The sequence below is a fragment of the Panthera tigris genome, chromosome B1 (genome assembly GCF_018350195.1).
Source record: "Panthera tigris isolate Pti1 chromosome B1, P.tigris_Pti1_mat1.1, whole genome shotgun sequence".
Classification (NCBI taxonomy): Eukaryota; Metazoa; Chordata; class Mammalia; order Carnivora; family Felidae; genus Panthera; species Panthera tigris.
The window spans coordinates 26,738,917-26,758,355 of NC_056663.1; positions in this window are offsets into that span (position 1 = coordinate 26,738,917).

A 19,439-nucleotide genomic window follows, 5' to 3' on the forward strand; every position below is an offset into this window, starting at 1 on the left:
TCTGTGTTCTTGACAAATACGCTTTATAGCTTCAATTAAACCCATTTCCTATGTACTGGGGCCAAAAAGGCCACTATACAAAACAGCCACATGGCCATATCACCAAGATAAGGGTAAACAGAGTACAACCCGCTTGTGTGAGCTGCAGGCTGGGGTCTGAGTCGGGAGGCCAGAGTGAAGACTGAAGAGTGCTATGGTCTGAATGTTTGTGTCCTTCCAAAATTCCTATGTTGAAGTCCTAACCCCCAAAGTTGATGGTTTTAGGAGGCCGGGGGGGTCTTTGGGATGATTAGATCATGAGGGTAGAGCTGTCATGAATGGGATTAGTGTTCTTATAAAAGAGACCCCAGAGAGCTCTTCAGCCCCTTCTTCCATGTGAGGCTATAACGGGAAATCTGCGGTCTGGAAGACGGCCCTCACCCCATCATGCTGGCACCCTGATCTTGGACTTACAGCTTTCAGAACTGTGAGCAGTAAATTTCTGTCTATTATAAGCCACCCAGCCTGTGGTATTTTGTAAAAGCAGCCCAAACGGACCAAGACGAAGAATATACTTCGATATGGTCGCTCAGGATGGACATTGCCCCATTCTTGCTGCCGTTGACCTTAAAAGAAACAAAACATCGACACGATGTGGAGTCATAACTTGGGGTCCTCAGACCTCTTTCTCTCAACTGGCCTCACTGGAGTTGAGCAGCTGAAAGACAGACAAGGCAGGAAAGATTTGGGAGCAACAGCAGGAAAGAGAGAAAATAAGGATTCCAAGACTCATGACGGGCTACCATCAGGAGGACTTGTCTCCACCCATTTGGTCCACAGAGATTGGTTTGTCCTGGGGCTTCTCCCAAGGGTCAGATCTCAGTTGAGGTCTTCCTAAATAACAGGATCTCAGTGGAGCTTCGGAGCCCAGAGGAAAGGTGAGGCATGGCTGTGGGAGGAGGTCAGGGGCCATTTTGGCATTACTGAGTGGTGGTTTCAAATTCTAATTCGGACTCTTCCCTTTACTAGCCGTGGGATCTTGACCAAGTGACTACATCTCTTTGTGCCTTCTGGGCACAAATAGTACGTATTGGACAGGGTTGTGAAACAAGAAGTTGATAGAGTGAAGCACGTAGAAGAGAGCTTGGTCTGCAGTAAGAACTCAAAAAATATCTGCCATTATAATTAACTGTTACATAACAAATTCAAGGTACCCCAGAGCTTATTAGATTTCTGGCTCCTCTTCGATGAAGATCCAATTCATTCTTGGGTCCAATTTAACTTCGGAGTTACACAGAAGACTTTTTTCTAAAGTTAAGGGCTTTAACCAAAAGACCACCTTTGTTGGCAGGTAAGAAAGGAAGACTGGGGAGTGCCCTCACCCCTGACATTTTGCTCAGATCAGCCAAGCCTGGCCCTGGATAAAACTGAGAGACAGGCCAAATTTGCTTACATGGAGCAGCCTCCTTCTAGTGCCCCATCACGTTGGGCCCACCCGGGATCCATGACCCTGGGAGCCCCGAGGGCAGGGACATCTGTGGCAGCCACTGCCAGCAATCAACCAACGGGCTTACAGTGGGTTGGGGAGCAAGGACTAGCTCCAGTAGGGTTACCCATCGCTTGGGGCTGGTGAGAGGAGAGAGGAAGAGACCCAGAGCATAAGGGGGTGCACCTCAGTACTAGGATTTGTCCTAGCAGGTCTCGGGCAACCGAAAAGCATTTGCGTACTGGAAAGGGCCACCCAAATGTGCAGGCGTGTCATTATATAATTGGTACCACTTTTCATTCAAAAGCCAATTGTTAGCATCTACCTACTGGGCAATAGAGTGAAGGAAACCGAAGAGATCGGGGTTTGCACCACCTCTGTGTCTGACACACGTGTGACCTCAGGCAGGTGCCTTTCAGAGCCTGACTCTCCCCTCTAAAATCTTAAAGGGCAGGGTCTCTGATGAGCTGAACGTGATAATGTAGCGTGCCTGGCCCATAGCAGACAGAGTCAACCAACGTGGCTTTTCCCTTCTTTGTGGTGAAGACACGGGGTACTTTTTCACATGGAAATGGAACTTCATAAAACTAGAAAACAAGACTGTGGCCCCAGGGAAGGTTTTAGTAGTGAATTATTTTCGTAGCATCTTTTTTTTTTCCTCCAAGATCCTGCAGAGAGGGAATATCTATTTCAGCGTGGTTCAGACTTTAGCAGCCATTGCTCACAAAGAGCGGGGTTTGGGAATGTTTCCAATACGCGGAGCTCTTTCATCGACCTGGGTCCTGTCTCTACAGACTCAGCCCAGTGGAAGCCTCCAGGTGGGTGCTGAAAAGGCAGAAGAAGCTTGCCAGGGAGGCTAAGGGCTGCAGGAGTCTCCGGGCCAGGCATGGTATGTCGGCTGGAATGCTTCCTGCGGCGATCAGTGCCTGCAGAAGACAACCCCCACCAGCCGGGGACCACAGAGGGGTGTCCGGGTACCGTGGGAGCATTCCCCTCAAGCCCTCTTGACGTGACCGGCCCTCCTCATGGCTTTTCATGGCTCCCTTTACTTGGGCTGCTTCCAAGCCTCCAGCTGGGCTCGTCTAGGAGCTGGGAAGCTGTGTTTACGGAATCTCCAACGTCCCTGAGGCCAAGGCCAGGCATCCGTCGGACATGGGGATGGGAGTCGGTGAAGGTGGCATAGATTTATTAGTCCACAATCAACTCGATGGACCTGTCTCTGTGCCCTGATCTTGTTCCCTCCCGTGTCAGTTGTACTAACACCACCACCCCATGGACAGACCGACTCACTACAGATGGCATTGGTCTGGTTTTTGTTAGTAAGTACTTTTCTCCGGGCAAATGAACTTTCCCGACATCCACTTCAAACTTCTAGGCTCATGGAATGCCAATAAGGAAACACAGCCCAAGAACGATATCCTTAGGGAGTGTGAGCAGATCAGACCCATAGTCCTAGAGATTATGTGCGCATATAAATATACATACATGGGTTTATTTTTACATATGAAATGTATATGAGATATGAGATATATGTCTATGCATACGAGATTCGTGTTGTGTGCGTGAATGAGCTCCAGCTAGTTAGTATTCAACACATTTATTTTTATTTACTTTGTAAAAAATTCTTTTAAATGTTTATTTTTGAGAGAGAGAGAGAGAGAGAGAGAGAGAGAGAGAGCCAGCAAGGGATGGGCAGAGAGAGAGAGAGAGAGAGAGACAGAATTTGAAGCAGGCTCCAGGCTCCAAGCTGTCAGCCCAGAGACTGACATGGGGCTCAAACCCACAAACCGTGAGATCATGTTCTGAGCCGAAGTCAGTGGCTTAACTGAGCCACCCAGGCGCCCATATTTTTATTTTATTTACTTAAGGTAAATAAAATACTCACATAAGGATTTAAATAAATATTTATTGGAAGACATTATATAAATATTACATATTTATTCCTGGGCCATCTCTAGGTCAACTTGGACATGCTCCTTTCTGCCTTTCACGTACTTCTTAGGCTTCATACTTTACGATCTCTGCCTCCTCCCCAATGTATATTTTCACTTGATTTCGTCGGGGTAAAGATCACTCAGCCTCTGGGCCTCAGGATGCTTATCAGTGAATAAAGCTAATGGGTATTAGAAACAGAGAACAGCTAGCCCAGGCTTGGTCTGGGCAGGCACTCAATGAATCGTGGGGGTGGATGTGAGGCTGGTGGTGATGAGGCAGCAATGGCTTTTGGGGAGCTATAGACTTAGAGAGTTCGACGTGCCCAAGGGCAATGACATTCAGGAAGACCCCATAGTCCTTGCCCTCTATTTAGTCCAGTGAGTTAACTACTCAGAACCTGGGAGCTTGATTCCCAAGTGTCCCCACTGCTGGTGGCTTTTCAGTGTTGTGAAAACACAGAAGATGGAGAGGCAAAGCCATATCTGAAGTCTGGTTCTTTCACAAAGAATGGATTGATCTGGAGGTGGTGGGTCCTCTCAGTGTTTCTGGGTTTCTAATCAGAATGCTCCCCCTTAGGGTCCCTTGTACCTGGGACAGTTTGCAGACACCTTAAGCAGGATTTTATTATGATAGCGAGAACACACAATGAAGGCTCTCGTTTCATTCACTCTCCACTTGCACCAGGGAGCTCGGAGTGGAGCTTAGAGGGTAGGATACAGCCCAAGAAGCCCTGTTCAGCATCCAGTCCTCTCCGCTTGGCTGGAGGTGAGAGACTACCAGGCCAGATAAATGCAGTCTGCTCACCAGCCCAGGGCAGCATGAATCCGTCGGCCCAGAACCCACACACTGGAGCCCGAAGGTGTAGGTTCCTGACCCTGTGGGATACGTGAACTTGTCTAAGGCCAAGACTCTACCGTGACTTGGTTTCCTCATCTGTCAGGTGAGGAGGTTGACCTTAGTGACCCCTAAGTTCCCTTTCACAGTTAACATTCTCTAATCCTCAATTTTAAAAATATAGAAAGTTTGCATTTAACTTTCTATATGTGCCCAGTGTACTAGAGCTGTTATAACAATGACACAGAGAGTCCAAAACAGCAGAAAATCCAGTGTTTATGTTCAATTCAGAAATTCAGACTGACCATCCTCTGAGTCATATTAAAATATTGATTGTTTTGTAGAGAACTCAGTGGGTCTGGGGAGACAAATAATGAATGCTAATGATGGTTTGCAGCCAGCCAAGTGAGGACGAAATATGTGCCAGAGAGATAAGAAGGAGTCATTTACCGGCTTGACAATTAGCTATCGAGGGCCTGCACCCAGCCCTAATCCTGCGAGAGCATACTTCTAGAATTTAGTGTGTATTCCACTCACAGGGCATCTAAGATGAGGATTCTGGTTCCGCAGGTCTGGGTAGAGCCCAAGACTCTGCATTCCTACTACACTCCCGGGAGAAATCCAGGTATATGTGTGCGTGCAGCTGAACGGGTGTCCTATGAGCTTTTCTCCTGGGCGTTGGATGAGGGGGTCCAGATTTTAAAGGTGGTCATGGTTCCGAGGATGGAGACAGCCCCAAATGGCAGAGGGGGAGGCACCGCTTTCTCAGAAGAGGAGGGTCAAACCAGTCTGAGAATAGAATGTCGCTGTGGTTAAAAGTGCTTACGGATAATTAGAAGTATCTGTTATGGGAAAGAGATGGAGAGAAAGGGGGCTTTACGGGCGCAAGAGCTGAATGCCATGGTGATGGCAGTGCTATTAAAAAGCAGGCATGGCTGAGACACAGAGCCCCTCAGCTCAGGGCTCTGGCCTTTCTGTCCTTTGAATTGAGGTTTGCCTTTGACTTCATGGAACGATTTTCTTCTGGTGCCACAGCAGCCATTTCATTGCAAGATGGATTGCAATGTGAACTGATCTTTTTCCATTTCGGGTCCCAAACCGCAGCGCAATTAGTTTCTAAATAAATGCCAGCGGCTTCTGGGGGAGGCTCTGAATGCGAGGCTGGAATGAAGTGGCCAGCCACAGACAGTGTCTACGTTGGCCGTGCCCCCTGAAAGGGCTCGGGGTTCCGACTGCACCCTCTGCACTTAGACAACCTGTATTTCCAGAGAGGTGCTGCTGAGCCCTCTGTACACGTTTTTGATGCAAACTAGTTTAAACGACAGAAAGAAGATGGAGTTTGCCTGGAAGGTTGACACATTTTTTTTTTTAATGTTTCTTTAGTTTTGAGAGAGAGAAGCAGAGTGCAAGTAGGCAAGGGGCAGAGAGAGAGGGAGACACAGAATCTGAAGCGGGCTCTGGGCTCTGAGCTGTCAGCACAGAGCCCGACGCGGGGTTCAAACCCAGGAACCGTGAGATCATAACCTGAGCCAAAGCCGGATGCTTAACCGACTGAGCCACCCAGGCGCCCCAGACACATGTTTTAAGGTAAACACAGGACACCTCTGCCACAAAACAGTTGTGTGGGCTTCCATGAACTCATGATCTTTTTATCTTGACAGACTCTGATCACATGTGGAGAGGACTGTCCACACCTGCTGTCCTTTGATCTGAGTGAGGACAGATGTTAGAGGTTGAATCGCATCCCCTAAAATTCTGACTCCCGGTATCTCAGAGCTGACCTAGTTGGGAAATAGGGTCCCTGCGGCTGTAACTGGTTAGACGAGGTCACCCCAGAGTAGGGTGGACTCCTGATCTCATCTGACTGGTGGCCTCATACAAAGGGTGAATTTGGACACAGATGTACACGTAGGGAGAACGCCACGTGAAGACGAGGGCTAGCATCAGGATGAAGTGTCATCTACGAGCCAAGGACACCACAGACGCTAGGGGAGAGGCGTGGGGCAGACTCTCCCTCACAGCCACAGAAGAAGCCGATTCTGCTGACACCTTGACCTCAGGCTTCCAGTCTCCAGAAATGTAAGAGGACCCATTTCTGTTGTTGAGGCCACCCGGTTTGCGGTCCTCTTTTCACATCAGCTCAAGGGTGGTTATACAAGAGACTGATAATAAAGTTAAGTATCAATAAAATTATACAGTTATATGTATGGCCTTGGAAAAAATCTTTTAACCTCTGTAAGCAGCTGGAACAAGTGGTTAATGAAATCCCTTGCATCCTGTGGTTCCCTGAGATTCTGATATATTGGTCCTCTCAGTGCCATTTGATGGATAGCACCTGCCAATGAGAGCGGAGAAGTGACAGGTGCACCCAGAGGAGGCCGAGCACAAGTGCAGGAGATGGAGCTTAAACCATCAAGTGGCCAGGCAGAGGCTTAAGCCTGTGGGCATCTCAGATGCCAAACAGAGACTGGACCATGCCTGGGACAGCGGGATCCTGGTAGCAGAGGGCAGTCTCTGCAGAAAGCTAGGATGACTTAGGCAGAGCGGGCCATGGCCCCCGGCTCATCCTCCTGCACGCAGGGCAATCTAGAAGCAGCAGTTAGGAGTCAGGCGAAGAGTCCCTGGGTTTCTGGCCTCCAGCATTGGCAGTCAGCAAACCAAAGTAGGCAACCTCACGACTGTTCGGGAATATCTGTTGAACGAGGCCCTTGGGAAGTCGACAGGTGGGAAGCCAGAATGATCATAATCTGGGTATGAAAAGACACGGGACCTCCTGTTGCAGTCACTGGCGGATGACATATGAGCATCTGGGTTACATGTTCACCTGTGACTGGGACAGAACAGGGACCGGTCTATGCTGTTCATTGCTGATTTCCCTAGTCAGTACCTTGCACGCTGTAAACCCTCAGTTTGTTGCATGATAGGACAGCAAAGGGGGAATTCGTTCCAGGAATCGAGAAAACAATTAGTCAATTTAGTAATGAGGGCCATGTTACCCTTCTTGGCTCAACTTTAATTAGCTGTTTGTCTGAATTAGTTTTTTTTTTTTTTAATTTTTTTTTCAACGTTTTTTATTTATTTTTGGGACAGAGAGAGACAGAGCATGAACAGGGGAGGGGCAGAGAGAGAGGGAGACACAGAATCGGAAACAGGCTCCAGGCTCCGAGCCATCAGCCCAGAGCCTGACACGGCGAGATCACAGACTGCGAGATCGTGACCTGGCTGAAGTCGGACGCTTAACCGACTGCGCCACCCAGGCGCCCCTGTCTGAATTAGTTTTATTGTCATCGTTACATTGATTATATTATTTAGTGCCTGTTGGTGAAAAATAGCACGTGGGACCACAAAGCTTAGCTTAGCAATTCAAGAATTTCGATTGGAGAGGCGGAGTTAAGCTTTTCCATGTTACCGGTCAATAAATATTAACTGACCAGTGTGTGCAGAGCACTGTGCTGGGCACATGTGATCAAGGTGCATGTCACATATAAAGTGGCCAATGATTATTCAAAATAATACCGTAAGCAGAATCCCACAGTTCCTGAGCAACCCTTGTTTTCTCTGTTTTTGTACTCAGGCTTTCTCCCCTTCCAGAAATGTCCTACCTTATAAGATGTCTCTCATCCGACCGGGCCTATTTCTTCAATTACTTTATGTACCAGTGTCCTCCAGATCTGCGGAATGGGAACATCTTTTCCTTTTTTTTTTTTTTTTTTTAATTTTTTTTTACAATTTATTTATTTATTTATTTATTTATTTTTCTGAGAGACAGACCGAGCCGGGGAGGGGCAGAGAGAGAGAGAGAGAGGGAGAGAGAGAATTCCAAGCAGGCCCCACGCTGCCAGCACACAGCCTGCTGTGGGGCTCAAACCCATGAAACTGTGAGATCGTGACCTGAGCCAAAACCAAGGGTCGGATGCTCAACCCACTGAGCCACCCAGGCACCCCAACATCTTTTCCTTTTTATGCCCATAACTCCTTGCAAGTCTCTCAAAGAACATATGTTTTGCCTTGTATGTTAACCAATCACCGTTGTCTTATTTCTCTTACTAACTTATATGTTCCCTCATGCGGCATGTTCCATAGTGTTCTCCCAAAAGTCGTGTCCACTCTGAACCTCAGGACATAACCCTATTTTGTATTTTTTTAAACAAAATTTTTATTTATTTATTTTTATTTTTTAATTTTTTAAAATGTTTATTTATTTTTGAGAGAGAGAGAGAGAGAGAGACAGAGACAGAGCATGAACAGGGGAAGGGCAGAGAGAGAGGGATACCCAGAATCTGAAGCAGGCTCCAGGCTGTGAGCTGTCAGCACAGAGCCCGACGCGGGGCTCGAACTCACGGACCAGGAGATCATGACCTGAGCCGAAGTCCAACACTTAACCAACCGAGCCACCCAGGTGCCCCCCAGATCTTTTAAAATCATATTCACGTTAGTTAACATGGAGTGTAGCATTGGTTTCAGGAGTAGAATTCAAGACTTGTTTTGTATTTTTTTTCTTAATTTGGGTATAGTTGACACACGATGTTACATTAACTTCAGGCATTCAACATAGCAATTCCACATGTATACATTATGCTGTGCTCCCCAAAAGTGTAGCCACCATATGTCACCACACCGTGCTGTTACAGTACCACTGACTATATTCCCTGTGCTGTACCTTTTATTCTCGTGACATTCATTCCATGACTGGAAGCCCCCAGCTCCCTCTCCCCGTGGCCATTTTGCCCATCACCACACCACCCCCTTCCCTCTGACAGCCATCAGTTTCTTCTCTATTTATAGCTCTGATTCTGACCTTGAGGATATAGGGTCTTTGCAGATGTAATTAGTTACGGATCTTGAGAGCATCCTGGCTTTAGGGAGGGCCCTAAGTCCAATGACTGATGCCCTTGTAAGAGAAAGGAGAAGGAGGTCGGCACACAGAGGAACACTGAGAGAGAGGGCCATGTGAAGAGGGGGGCATAGATTGGAGGTATTTTGCTGGGAGCCAAAGAATGCGTGGGTCCACCAGAAGCTGAGGTACAGGGCAAGGAAGGAGTCTCCCGGAGGGCCTCTGGAGGAGGCGTGGCCCTGCTGCCTCTTGATTTCAGACCTCTGGCTTCCAGATCTGCGAGAGGATACATTTCTGCCGATTCAAGCCACCCAATTTACTGTAGCGTGTTCTGGCAACACAAGGGAAGGGATGCATCTGAGTATAAAGCATGATTTCCCTTTGTATCCCCTCCAACTTGCTCATAAGCATTTATGAAAATACGACCTTCGCACGTCATTCATCTTTGTTTCTTTGTTGGTTTGTTGCCGTTGTGACTCAAAAAGCACTAGTGTCAATCAATCAATCAGCCATCAAGGACCAGACAAAGTCAAATTATATTAGTTAGTTAGTTTTTCCCCCGATGCGAGTCCTGGGGGGATACCTGTGCCTTTTGTGTACAAGGGAACAGAGCAAAAGTACTTAGGTTGGGTATGAGCATTGGCCCTGCTAAGTCCAAATATCTGAAGGAGGCCCCTCGCCATTGGAGGGAGCCCCATACTCCTAGGGAGAGGGGGCTCTGGGAGAATCTAGGTCCATTCTCTGTGGCCCTCAGTAAATCCAGTTTCTGGATTCCTTGCTGGCTCTTCAAAGGGCATATGGACAAGATGAGGTGTCCCAAACAGTCACACAAAGTGTACCCAGGAATCTGGAGCCAAGGATGACCTTATGTCCAAGTAGAAAAGACTTGGTCACCATTTGAATGCACCTGCCTAAGAAGCCTCCCAGTGGGCACAGGCTTTGGAAGTCAGGATCAGGTATTCATGTCTTTGTGTTCAACATTGGTTCCCCATCCCACCTGTCCCTTTTTTTTTTTTTAATGTTTATTTATTTGTTTTTGAAAGAGAGAGAGAGAGCAAGGGTGAGCAAAGGAGGGGCAAAGAGAGAGGGACAGAAGATCCAAAGCGAGGTCTGCGCTAACAACAAAGAGCCCTATATGGGGCTCGAACTCATAAAGTGTGAGATCACAACCTGACCCAAAGTTGGACGCTTAACCGACTGAGCCACCCAGGCGCCCCCCACAACCCCCCTGTCCCTAATGCACAGGCACCTTTGGGAGATCTGCTCAGATGAGTAAACTTGAGCCCGGAGATGTGAAATAACTTACTCAAGGTCACACAACCAGTCCATGGTGTTGGGTCTCAAGCCCAGGCTGCTAGCCCAAACCAGTCCTGCTTTTCAAAGGGCCCCTCTGCTTCATCAAAGGCATGAGCGCTTAGGAGGGTGCTAGTTATAGGAGGGGGAAGGGATGGCAAAGGGGAGGGCAGCTGCTGAAGATCAACTTCACCATTTCTGCCACATACGGGTCCCCCTCTGGATACAGAAAGGCCGTTTAAAGCAAAGTAGTTTAGAAATTCCATGGTAGCTGAACGCATTCGCTAAGCAAGCCGCCTAGTGACTGTTTCCTGCCCTGAGAACACCTCACGTAGTCCCTCAGATCTTTGTGCTGGAAGCAGGATGTGACTATCCCCAAGTTCTCTTTGCTGAGTCCTTCCCAGGTGTCCTGGTCAACCATCATCACGAGGTTTTACATTTAGCTGAAGGGGTAGGAGCAAGTCCATTTCAATGAGAACATGCAGAGGGCAAATGCACCCTTCCAGAACATCCTGCTTCTATTATTTTGCTCATTCGGGTTTAAATGTTCTGTCCTTGTCAAGCTTTTTCCCATTCATAATTGTGTGATGGGTACAATGTTATTATTCTATTATGACTCACAAACCATGGTCAAATTACTATTTCAATTGATATTGCTTATGAATTATTACATCAATTGCTCTGCAATTCCATAGCAATGCCTTTAGCCCAGTCCCTCAAGAATTAAAAAAAGGGGTGGGGGGAAGACCCGGCAAGGTTTCAGTCCAGAACCTGCCAGCCCAGGGCTGTTCCTCGGACTTCCTGCCTCAGTGGTATTTCCTGGAGTCACAGGTTATTTAATGCTTACATGGTGACATCTGATCTTTCTTTCTATTGTCCCCCAGCGGCCACTGGAGCTCTCTCATTCAGACACAAGCTCCTGTGAAAGCAAAGAGAAGGCAGTTTTGCTGCAGGGCACCCCACAGCTGTGCTTTCTAGTATTTGCCCAAATGGCTTCCTCCAGTAACAGCAATCACCAAAGCTCTCTGTGTTGAGTAAGTAAGCTTCATTTTAACCACGCCTGGCTCTGAGTGTTGTAGCCCTCTAAGTTATTCTAGAACAGTACCCGCACGTGCGTTTCTCACCCCAGACACCCTGGTATGGGAGGGTGCCCTCACCAGCATGGATCGCTGGCAGTTTGGTTGGGAAGGACGAGGCAGTTGTTCAGGGAGGGCTGGAGGTGCAACGTGTCATGCTGTTTAAAAAGCAGCCTTTATTTATTTTTCAATTTTTTTAAATGTTTATTTATTTTTGAGACAGAGACAGAGCATGAGCAGGGGAGGGTCAGAGAGAGAGGGAGACACAGAATCCGAAACAGGCTCCAGGCTCCGAGCTGTCAGCACAGAGCCTGACGCAGGGCTCGAACTCACGGACCGTGAGATCACGACCTGAGCTGAAGTTGGACGCTCAACAGACTGAGGCACCCAGGCACCCCAGAAGCAGCCTTTTTTTAAACTTGCATTGATTCCTTGCAAACTCGACTCTACAGGTGGATCTGAGTCCCTTGCCCACTGTTAGGGTCTGGAGGGTAGCCATTTGCTCTGCCAAGTTCATGATCAGGTCTTTGGAGGCACTTGTTGAAAAATCCTATGTTTCGGGGTTTGTGGGGAAAGCAGAAATATTCTATCCCTTTTAGAGAAACCATCTCATGGGCCAGGCTCTGTAGCAACATATCTTATTGATGTGTAGAGTGCGACGGGTTTCATCTCCACTCACGCATTTCCTTTCGACCACCTACGGCAGAGCACTTCAGGAGAAAGACAGAGGTGGAGGAAGGAACCAGCCCTCCCACACCGAGTTCCTGGTGCCTCCTGAGTGTCCACTGCCTAAAAGGGACTGATTGGTAAGGGCAAAAAAGGACAACGGGTGATAAAGGTAAAAGGAGGCTGATCCCGGCTGAGCAAGCCAACGATCCTAAACCTCTGACCCACCCATGTCATCTCGGGAGGGGCACAGCACGGGCACTAGGCTGCAGTAGCAAGTGGACGTCCCAGGAGACTGCTCTATGTTTGGCTCTCACTCAAGGGAGCGCCAGGCTCGGGGAGTCCCTCAGTGTTTCCCACTCCTCCAGGGGCCATATCATGAGCGGTATGCCTCCCTGGGTGGTAAGATTTATGCCAACTGATGATATCACACCCCAAGAGTTGTTAAAAGACCATGACGTCAGCTGTTAGTGGCCACACTCCCATTGTCCAATCCAACTAAAAGCCTTTGTTTTCATACGTGGAAACTCAAGAGTGTTCACAGAGGCAGTTCTCACTGTCTGACTCCTGGGCGAGGAAGTGTTCTCCAGGGGACTGCAGACTCATTTCTCATAGGATAGTGGGAATTGCTTATCATTTTGCATCATCAAAATCCTTCTTACTCCAGTGTCATTCCCACTGATATGTACATCTGACTTGAAATGGCTCATGTTGAAAACAAAAATGAAACAGGGGCGCCTGGGTGGCTCAGTCGGTTGAGCGTCGGACTTCAGCTCAGGTCACGATCTCTCAGCTTGTGAGTTCGAGCCCCGTGTCGGGCTCTGTGGGGGCAGCAGCTCGGAGCCTGGAGCCTGCTTTGGATTCTGTGTCCCTGTCTTGCTCTGGTCCTCCCCCGCTCACGCTCTCGCTCTCTCTCTCTCTCCCTGTCAAGAATAAACATTTTAAAAAAATGAAACAAAAACTTCCCTGACCTTAATTCCCATCCAACCATGGCTCATCTCTTTCCCCTTATAGTAAAATTCCTCCAAAATTACATGTTATCACCATCTCTATCTTCTCACTTCCCACTCTCTCCCAGCCAGCTTCTTCACCCCTACCCCCATGAGAGTGAGACCACTGACCTCCTCTTAACCCAGAAGTCCATTCTTTGATCCATCTTACAAAAAAGAAAAACAAAAACAATGGCAGCTATTGTCACAGTTGACTCCTCCCTCCTCCTTAAAATTTTTTCTTCTCTGGGGTCCCGTGATACCTCGTTTTCTCAGTTTTCCTCCTGTCACATTATTGCTTTCTCCTACTCTCTTCCTGATTGCCCTGTTAATGTTAGACACCCCAGGATCCAACCTCTGGATCTCTTCTGTCCTCTCGCCTTCCTTTCCCTTTGCCCTCCAACAGCCTTGGCTTGTTTCTATCTCAGGGACTTTGCACGTTGCTATTCCTTCTGCCTGGAATGCTTTTCCCTCAGACCCCCACATAATGAATGCAGCACTGATTAGGTCTCGGCTTCAGCATCATGTCCGGAGACAGACCTTATATGACCACACAAGTTTAAAGCAGCTCTTAAACCCGGTCCCCTCTTCTCCTTACACAGTTTGTTTTCCACACGTCAACAAACGTCCTCTACTTGAAATCATCTCTTTATTTGCTCATGGTTATTTTTGTCTCCCACTAGACTGTAGTACAGCCCTCCGGCCTGTCCTGTTCACTGCGGTTTCCCTAACCTACACTCATATCTTCTTCATATTGTGTTCTCAATAAATATTTGTTGTGTGAGTAAATGCTCCCACCGTAATATATTCTATACCCTATCACTGCTTCTGATGTGAGCCAACATGGTTTCTAAAGGCACAGGAGAAGTACCTAGATCAATTTTTTTTAAGTTTATTTATTTTTGGGAGAGAAAGTTAGAGACAGAGTGTGAGTGGGAGGGAGGAGGGGGCAGGGGAGGGAGACACAGAATCGAAGCAGGATCCAGGCTCTGAGCTGTCAGCCCAGAGCCTGATGTGGGGCTCGAACTCACGAATCAAACTGTGAGATCATGACCTGAGCCAAAGTCAGACACCCAACCGACTGAGCCACCCAGGAGTCCCGATCCATTTTTTTTAGTAATTTGGATTCTTGGGCCCCATCGTAGGCTTTATTGCTGTGCCATTGAAGGCGTCCTGATCTTTAGAGTCCAGCAGTGGCACGAGTAGAGGACAGCATTTAGGTTGATGGCATTTGGGTTCAGTGGTCTTGTGAGTCCTTTGTTTCATCAGACTAAAAATTCTTGAAACCACCAGATTGCAGTTGTTGGTGGAAGCGGAGAGGGGATGGAGAAGCTGAACCCTGTGGCATGAGCCCATCCGACTGTTGAAAGTCAAGGTCCATTCTGACCCACTTTGGTTGCTGAGTGATTCTGTGACTCACCAGGGCGCCCATTAGCTCAAGGAAACCTCTTTCCTTCACATGTCCTTGAGCTCCATGATCCAGAACTCCTTTGCCTTCCAAGCCAGCAGCCACGATTTCAATTTGAATTAATCACAATTAAGGCATTTTAATTTGAATTCAATGTATTAAAATTAAAATGAAATAAAATTAAGAATTTCATCCTGGAGTCTCACTGGCCACATTTCAAGTACTCAGGGACCACATGAGCTGGTGGCCGCAGTATTGCACAATGTCCTTCCATCATTGCAGAAAGTTCTTTGGGGCAGAGCTGGTCTAGAAAATGGGCTCCTGGGGCAGTTAGGGCATCCACCTGCTCATGTCACTGCCTTGAATGCCAGTCTTGTCAGTCCTCAGTGCACCTGAGCTGTATCTTGGTTAAGCAATAGGTCTCGTGAGGCCTGGGAATCGCAGTTGAGCAGGTAAGAAGCTGATGAAAACAGCTTGTAAAACCCTGTGCCAGCAGACTTGCCCACGCACAGAGGAGATGTACATTTTCACAGAGACCTACCATTGTTGCCTCAGAGGACCTGGAGGAGAGCACATCTCTGGACCTGGGAATGTACTTCTCCTAGCTTGCTCTCCTTGAACTCTGAGTCCAAGGTCACTCAAGGGAATATCATCAGGATTTGTTATGGAACTGTTTCTCGGGTTTCATTCTCTATGTAGAATGTGAGATTGTCCATCACGTTAAGGCAGGGGAAATAACTTATGCTTTTATATTGTCTCCCCTCAGCATTTCACATACAGATGATAAACACTAGCACTTAGTCTAACTTGCATTATAATTAGTTCTGTACATAGTTCTCTTTGTTTGCTCATGAGGCTCTCAAGGGCAAGGATAATATCTTATTCCCTTCCCTGCAGCATTACTATGCATAATGCATAATTATTTTTATATGTATATTCATTAGGCTGAGTGGATAGTTGGACGAATGGATGGATGGATGAACGAATGGATGGATGAATGATTGGACGGATGGATGGACTGACTCAGACCCGCAACTGATAGAAAATGCCATGTTTCAGTAATAACCTTTCTGGCGATATATCATTTCTTCTCTCGGGACGTCAGAGGAATTAAGCATTGTTCTTGCTTCTGAAGATGGGGAGACCTATCCTCCAAGTCAACAATGAGTGGATAAACGAGGGAGATCTTTTCTAATGTCATCAGAGCCTTCTCTTGGGATTTCATCAGAAAAGCCATTTACTTTTCCTTCTCTCTAGTAGAAAGCCCAGAAGAGCAAATGTAGCTCAAAAATTGTGTATGTGCCACATGAAACATTCAGATTCCCGGAGCATTTGTTGTTACTCTTTTAAAACCCCAGTCTCGAATGCGGATTATAGACTGTTGACCACTCCACCCTCACATCTTGTCTCTGAGGGAGAAGAGAACGAGGCTGCATGTAGCACAGCACGAGGCACGTGAGATCACAAAACCGGACACGGGTCAGCTCTTAGCCACCCAGTGTCCCGGGGCACATTGATTCTCTCCCGGTTGTCTGCTCGTGTCCGGGAGGCTGGGACTCTAACAGGAAATCCGATAGTGCTTATTCGGGACAACACGAGCAGACTGTTTCTCCCTCCAGCATCCTGCTTCGTGTATTGGTTGTTTTTCCTCTTTTGTAAACCTCTCTGGTTATAAAAATAATTCATTTTCATTATGGAAATACAGAAAGGTACAAAAGGATTACAGAAAAGTAGAGGGAAAACCAAAAGTGCGGGAGCCCTGCCACTGAGTTCACTGCTGCTTATAATTTACTCTATTTCCTTCTCGTCCTGTATCTATACATGTATGACACAAATACATACAGCTGTATCTTTTTCGGGATAATTGAATCATGTTCACACTTTATTTGGTTTTGATATTTAACAACACATTACTAAAAGTGTATCTCCATGCCATTAAATATTTTTCAATGCAAAGTGGTATATAGTAAAAAATAATAATAATAATCCTTTTCCCCTCCCCCAGATGTATAGGCTATAACTTGACATGCTATTTGGGATGGAAGTTTACAGTTTTAAGTTCCTATATTAAAAAAGAAGAAAGGCTGGGGCACCTGGGTGGCTCAGTAGGTTAAGCATCCGACTTCGGCTTCAGCTCAGGTCATGATCTCACAGTTCATGACCTTGAACCACGCTTCAGGTGAGCTCGAGCCCAGCTCTGCACTCCGCGCTCTCTCTCTCTCTCCCTCTCTCTCTCCCCCTCATGGGAATTCTCTCTCTCTCCCTCTCTCTCTGCCCCTCATTCACTCATGCTCTCTTTCTCTCTCTCTCTCTCAAAAATAAATAAATAAGGGGCACCTGAGTGGCTCAGTCCATTAAGCCTCCAATTTCGACTCAGGTCATGATCTTGCAGTTCATGGGTTCGAGCACCGTATCTGGCTTTGTGCTGACAGCTCAGAGCCTGAAACCTGCTTTGGTTTATGTGTCTCCTCTCTCTGCCCCTTCCCTGCTCACACACACACTCTCTCTCTGTCTGTGTCTCTGAAAAAATAAATAAATGTTAAAATAAATAAATAATAAATAAAGTACACTGAACTTCATAGTTTAAAAAAAAAAAGAAAGAAGAAAGGGTAAAAATTAACAGGGTAAACATCTAATTTAAGAGGTTAAAAGAGGAATAACAGAATTAACAAAGTTCCAAACAGGAAATTAAAGTCATCAACACAGAAATGCTTTAGATTTTTCTCTTGTATCTTTTTTCCATTCTGTGCCTCAAACCTTTTGATCCTTATGTTTTAGCTGTTTCTTGTTAAAAGAGCTTTTAACTAGATATTTTAAATCCAGTCTGCCATCTTTGACTTTTAATTTTTTTTAATGTTTATTTATTTTTGAGAGAGAGAGAGACAGAGCTCGAGTGGGAGAGGGGCAGAGAGACAGAGAGACACAGAATCTGAAGCAGGCTGCAGGCTTTGACTGTCAGCACAGAGCTCAACTTGGGGCTCGAACTCAGGAGCCGTGAGATCATGACCCAAGCTGGAGTCATATGCTTAACCAACTGAGTCACCAGGTACCCCCATCTTTGACTTTTAACAGAGGCATTTAGTGGGTCTTCATTTAAACAGAATCACTGAAATATTTTCTTTCTTTATCCTATGTTGTGTTCCATAACTATCTCCAGATCTCCTCTCATATTTCGCCTTCTTTGAGGCTGATTTCCTCTCATTTATTCCTACTACTTTGTAAGTTATAAATGTACTTCTCTTCTAGAACTTATCCAGGACTGTTGACAAGCATACTTCACTTATATTCTAAATTTAATTAATGTTTCCTTCCTTCTGCACATTCTAGTGACATTAGAACACTTTAACCCAGTTATCCCTTCCAATTTCTCTGCTATTGGTCCTGTGTATTTCATTTCTATTGCCATTGTTTTATACAGTCAGTATTTTTTGGATTCACTCAAACATTTGCTACTTTCTTGGCTCATTATGCCATTTTTCCTCTCAATATTAATACACAAGATAACTTCCCTCCACTTCAAACAAGTCCTTGGAATTTCTTTTCATCACAGCCTGTTTTTTCTTGCCCCAAAATGCCTTTACTTCATTCTTGTTCTTGAATGGTATTTTCCCTGTACATGTGGTTTGAGATTGGTAGCTACTTTCTCCCAGCATATTAAAAATGTTTCCACTGTCTTCCAGCACCCATGGTTGCTATGAAGAAGTCAGTTGTAAATGTGTTATTCCTTTGTAAGTAATCGATCTTTGCCTGTTCTCTAGATTTTCCCTGGCTTTCAGGTTTTAGCCCTATCTGGGTGTACATTTCTTTCTTTCTTTTTCTTTTTCCCTCTTTTGCAAATCCTGCTTGGGTTCCTTGAGATGCTTAATTCTGAGGGTTGGAGTCTTTTGTCAATTCTGACAAATTCTGCTCTTTATTTCTCTGTGAAATAGACAAACTGCTGGTCTGCCTTCCAGTTTTCTAATCATTTCTTCAGCTGTGCTAAGCCTCTCTGAAACCATCCATTGAGGCTTACAAAAACCGTCGTAATGTTTTTCATTTCTAGAAGTTCTGGTTGGATATTTTCTCAAATCTGCCTGAAAATTTTTGTAATTTTTTTTGTCCCTCACCTATATGAATACAGCCTGTTATGGGCTGAAATGTGTCTCCTCAACATTAATCTATCGAAATCCTAACCCCCTGTGCCTCAGAATGGGCCGAGTATATTTGGAGGTGGGCGCTTTATTCTTTTTTTTTAAGTTTATTTACTTATTTTGAGAGAGAGAAAGTGCACACAAACAGGGAAGGGGCAGAGAGAGAGAGAGAGAGAGAGAGAGAATCCCAAGCAGGCTCTGTGCTGACAGCACAGGGCCCAACGTGGAGCTTGTACTCACAACCGTGAGATCATGACCTGAGCCGAAATCAAGAGTTGGACACCCAACTGACTGAGCCACCCAGCGCCTCTGGGGATGAGCCCTTGACAGAGGCAATTAAGGTTAAATGAGATCATGCGGATGGGTTCTAATCCAAAATGACTCGTGCCCTTATGAGAAGAGGAGATTAGGACAGAGACATACACAGAGGAAAGACTATGTGCAGTCAGCGAGAAGATGGCCATCTACAAGTCCAGGAGAGACCCCTCAGAAGAAGTTAATCCTACTGACACCTTGATCTTGGATTTCTAGCCCCTAGCACTGTGAGCGAATAAATATCTATTGTTTAAGCCTCCAAGTATGTAGTACCTTGTTATGGAGGCCCTGGAAAGCTAATACAGACCCTCGATGTTTTTCCTTTGGATGTAGTTTAAACGACTTGTTTTATATTCCTTGGCTGATAATCTAATATCTGAGACCTTTCAGAAGCTGAATCCCATCTGTTGTTTTTTCTCCCCCAGTGGTATTATGCTTGTGGAGCCTGGTATCTTTGTGAGTTTTGTGATCTGTGCTGGTGAGCTCATATTTTT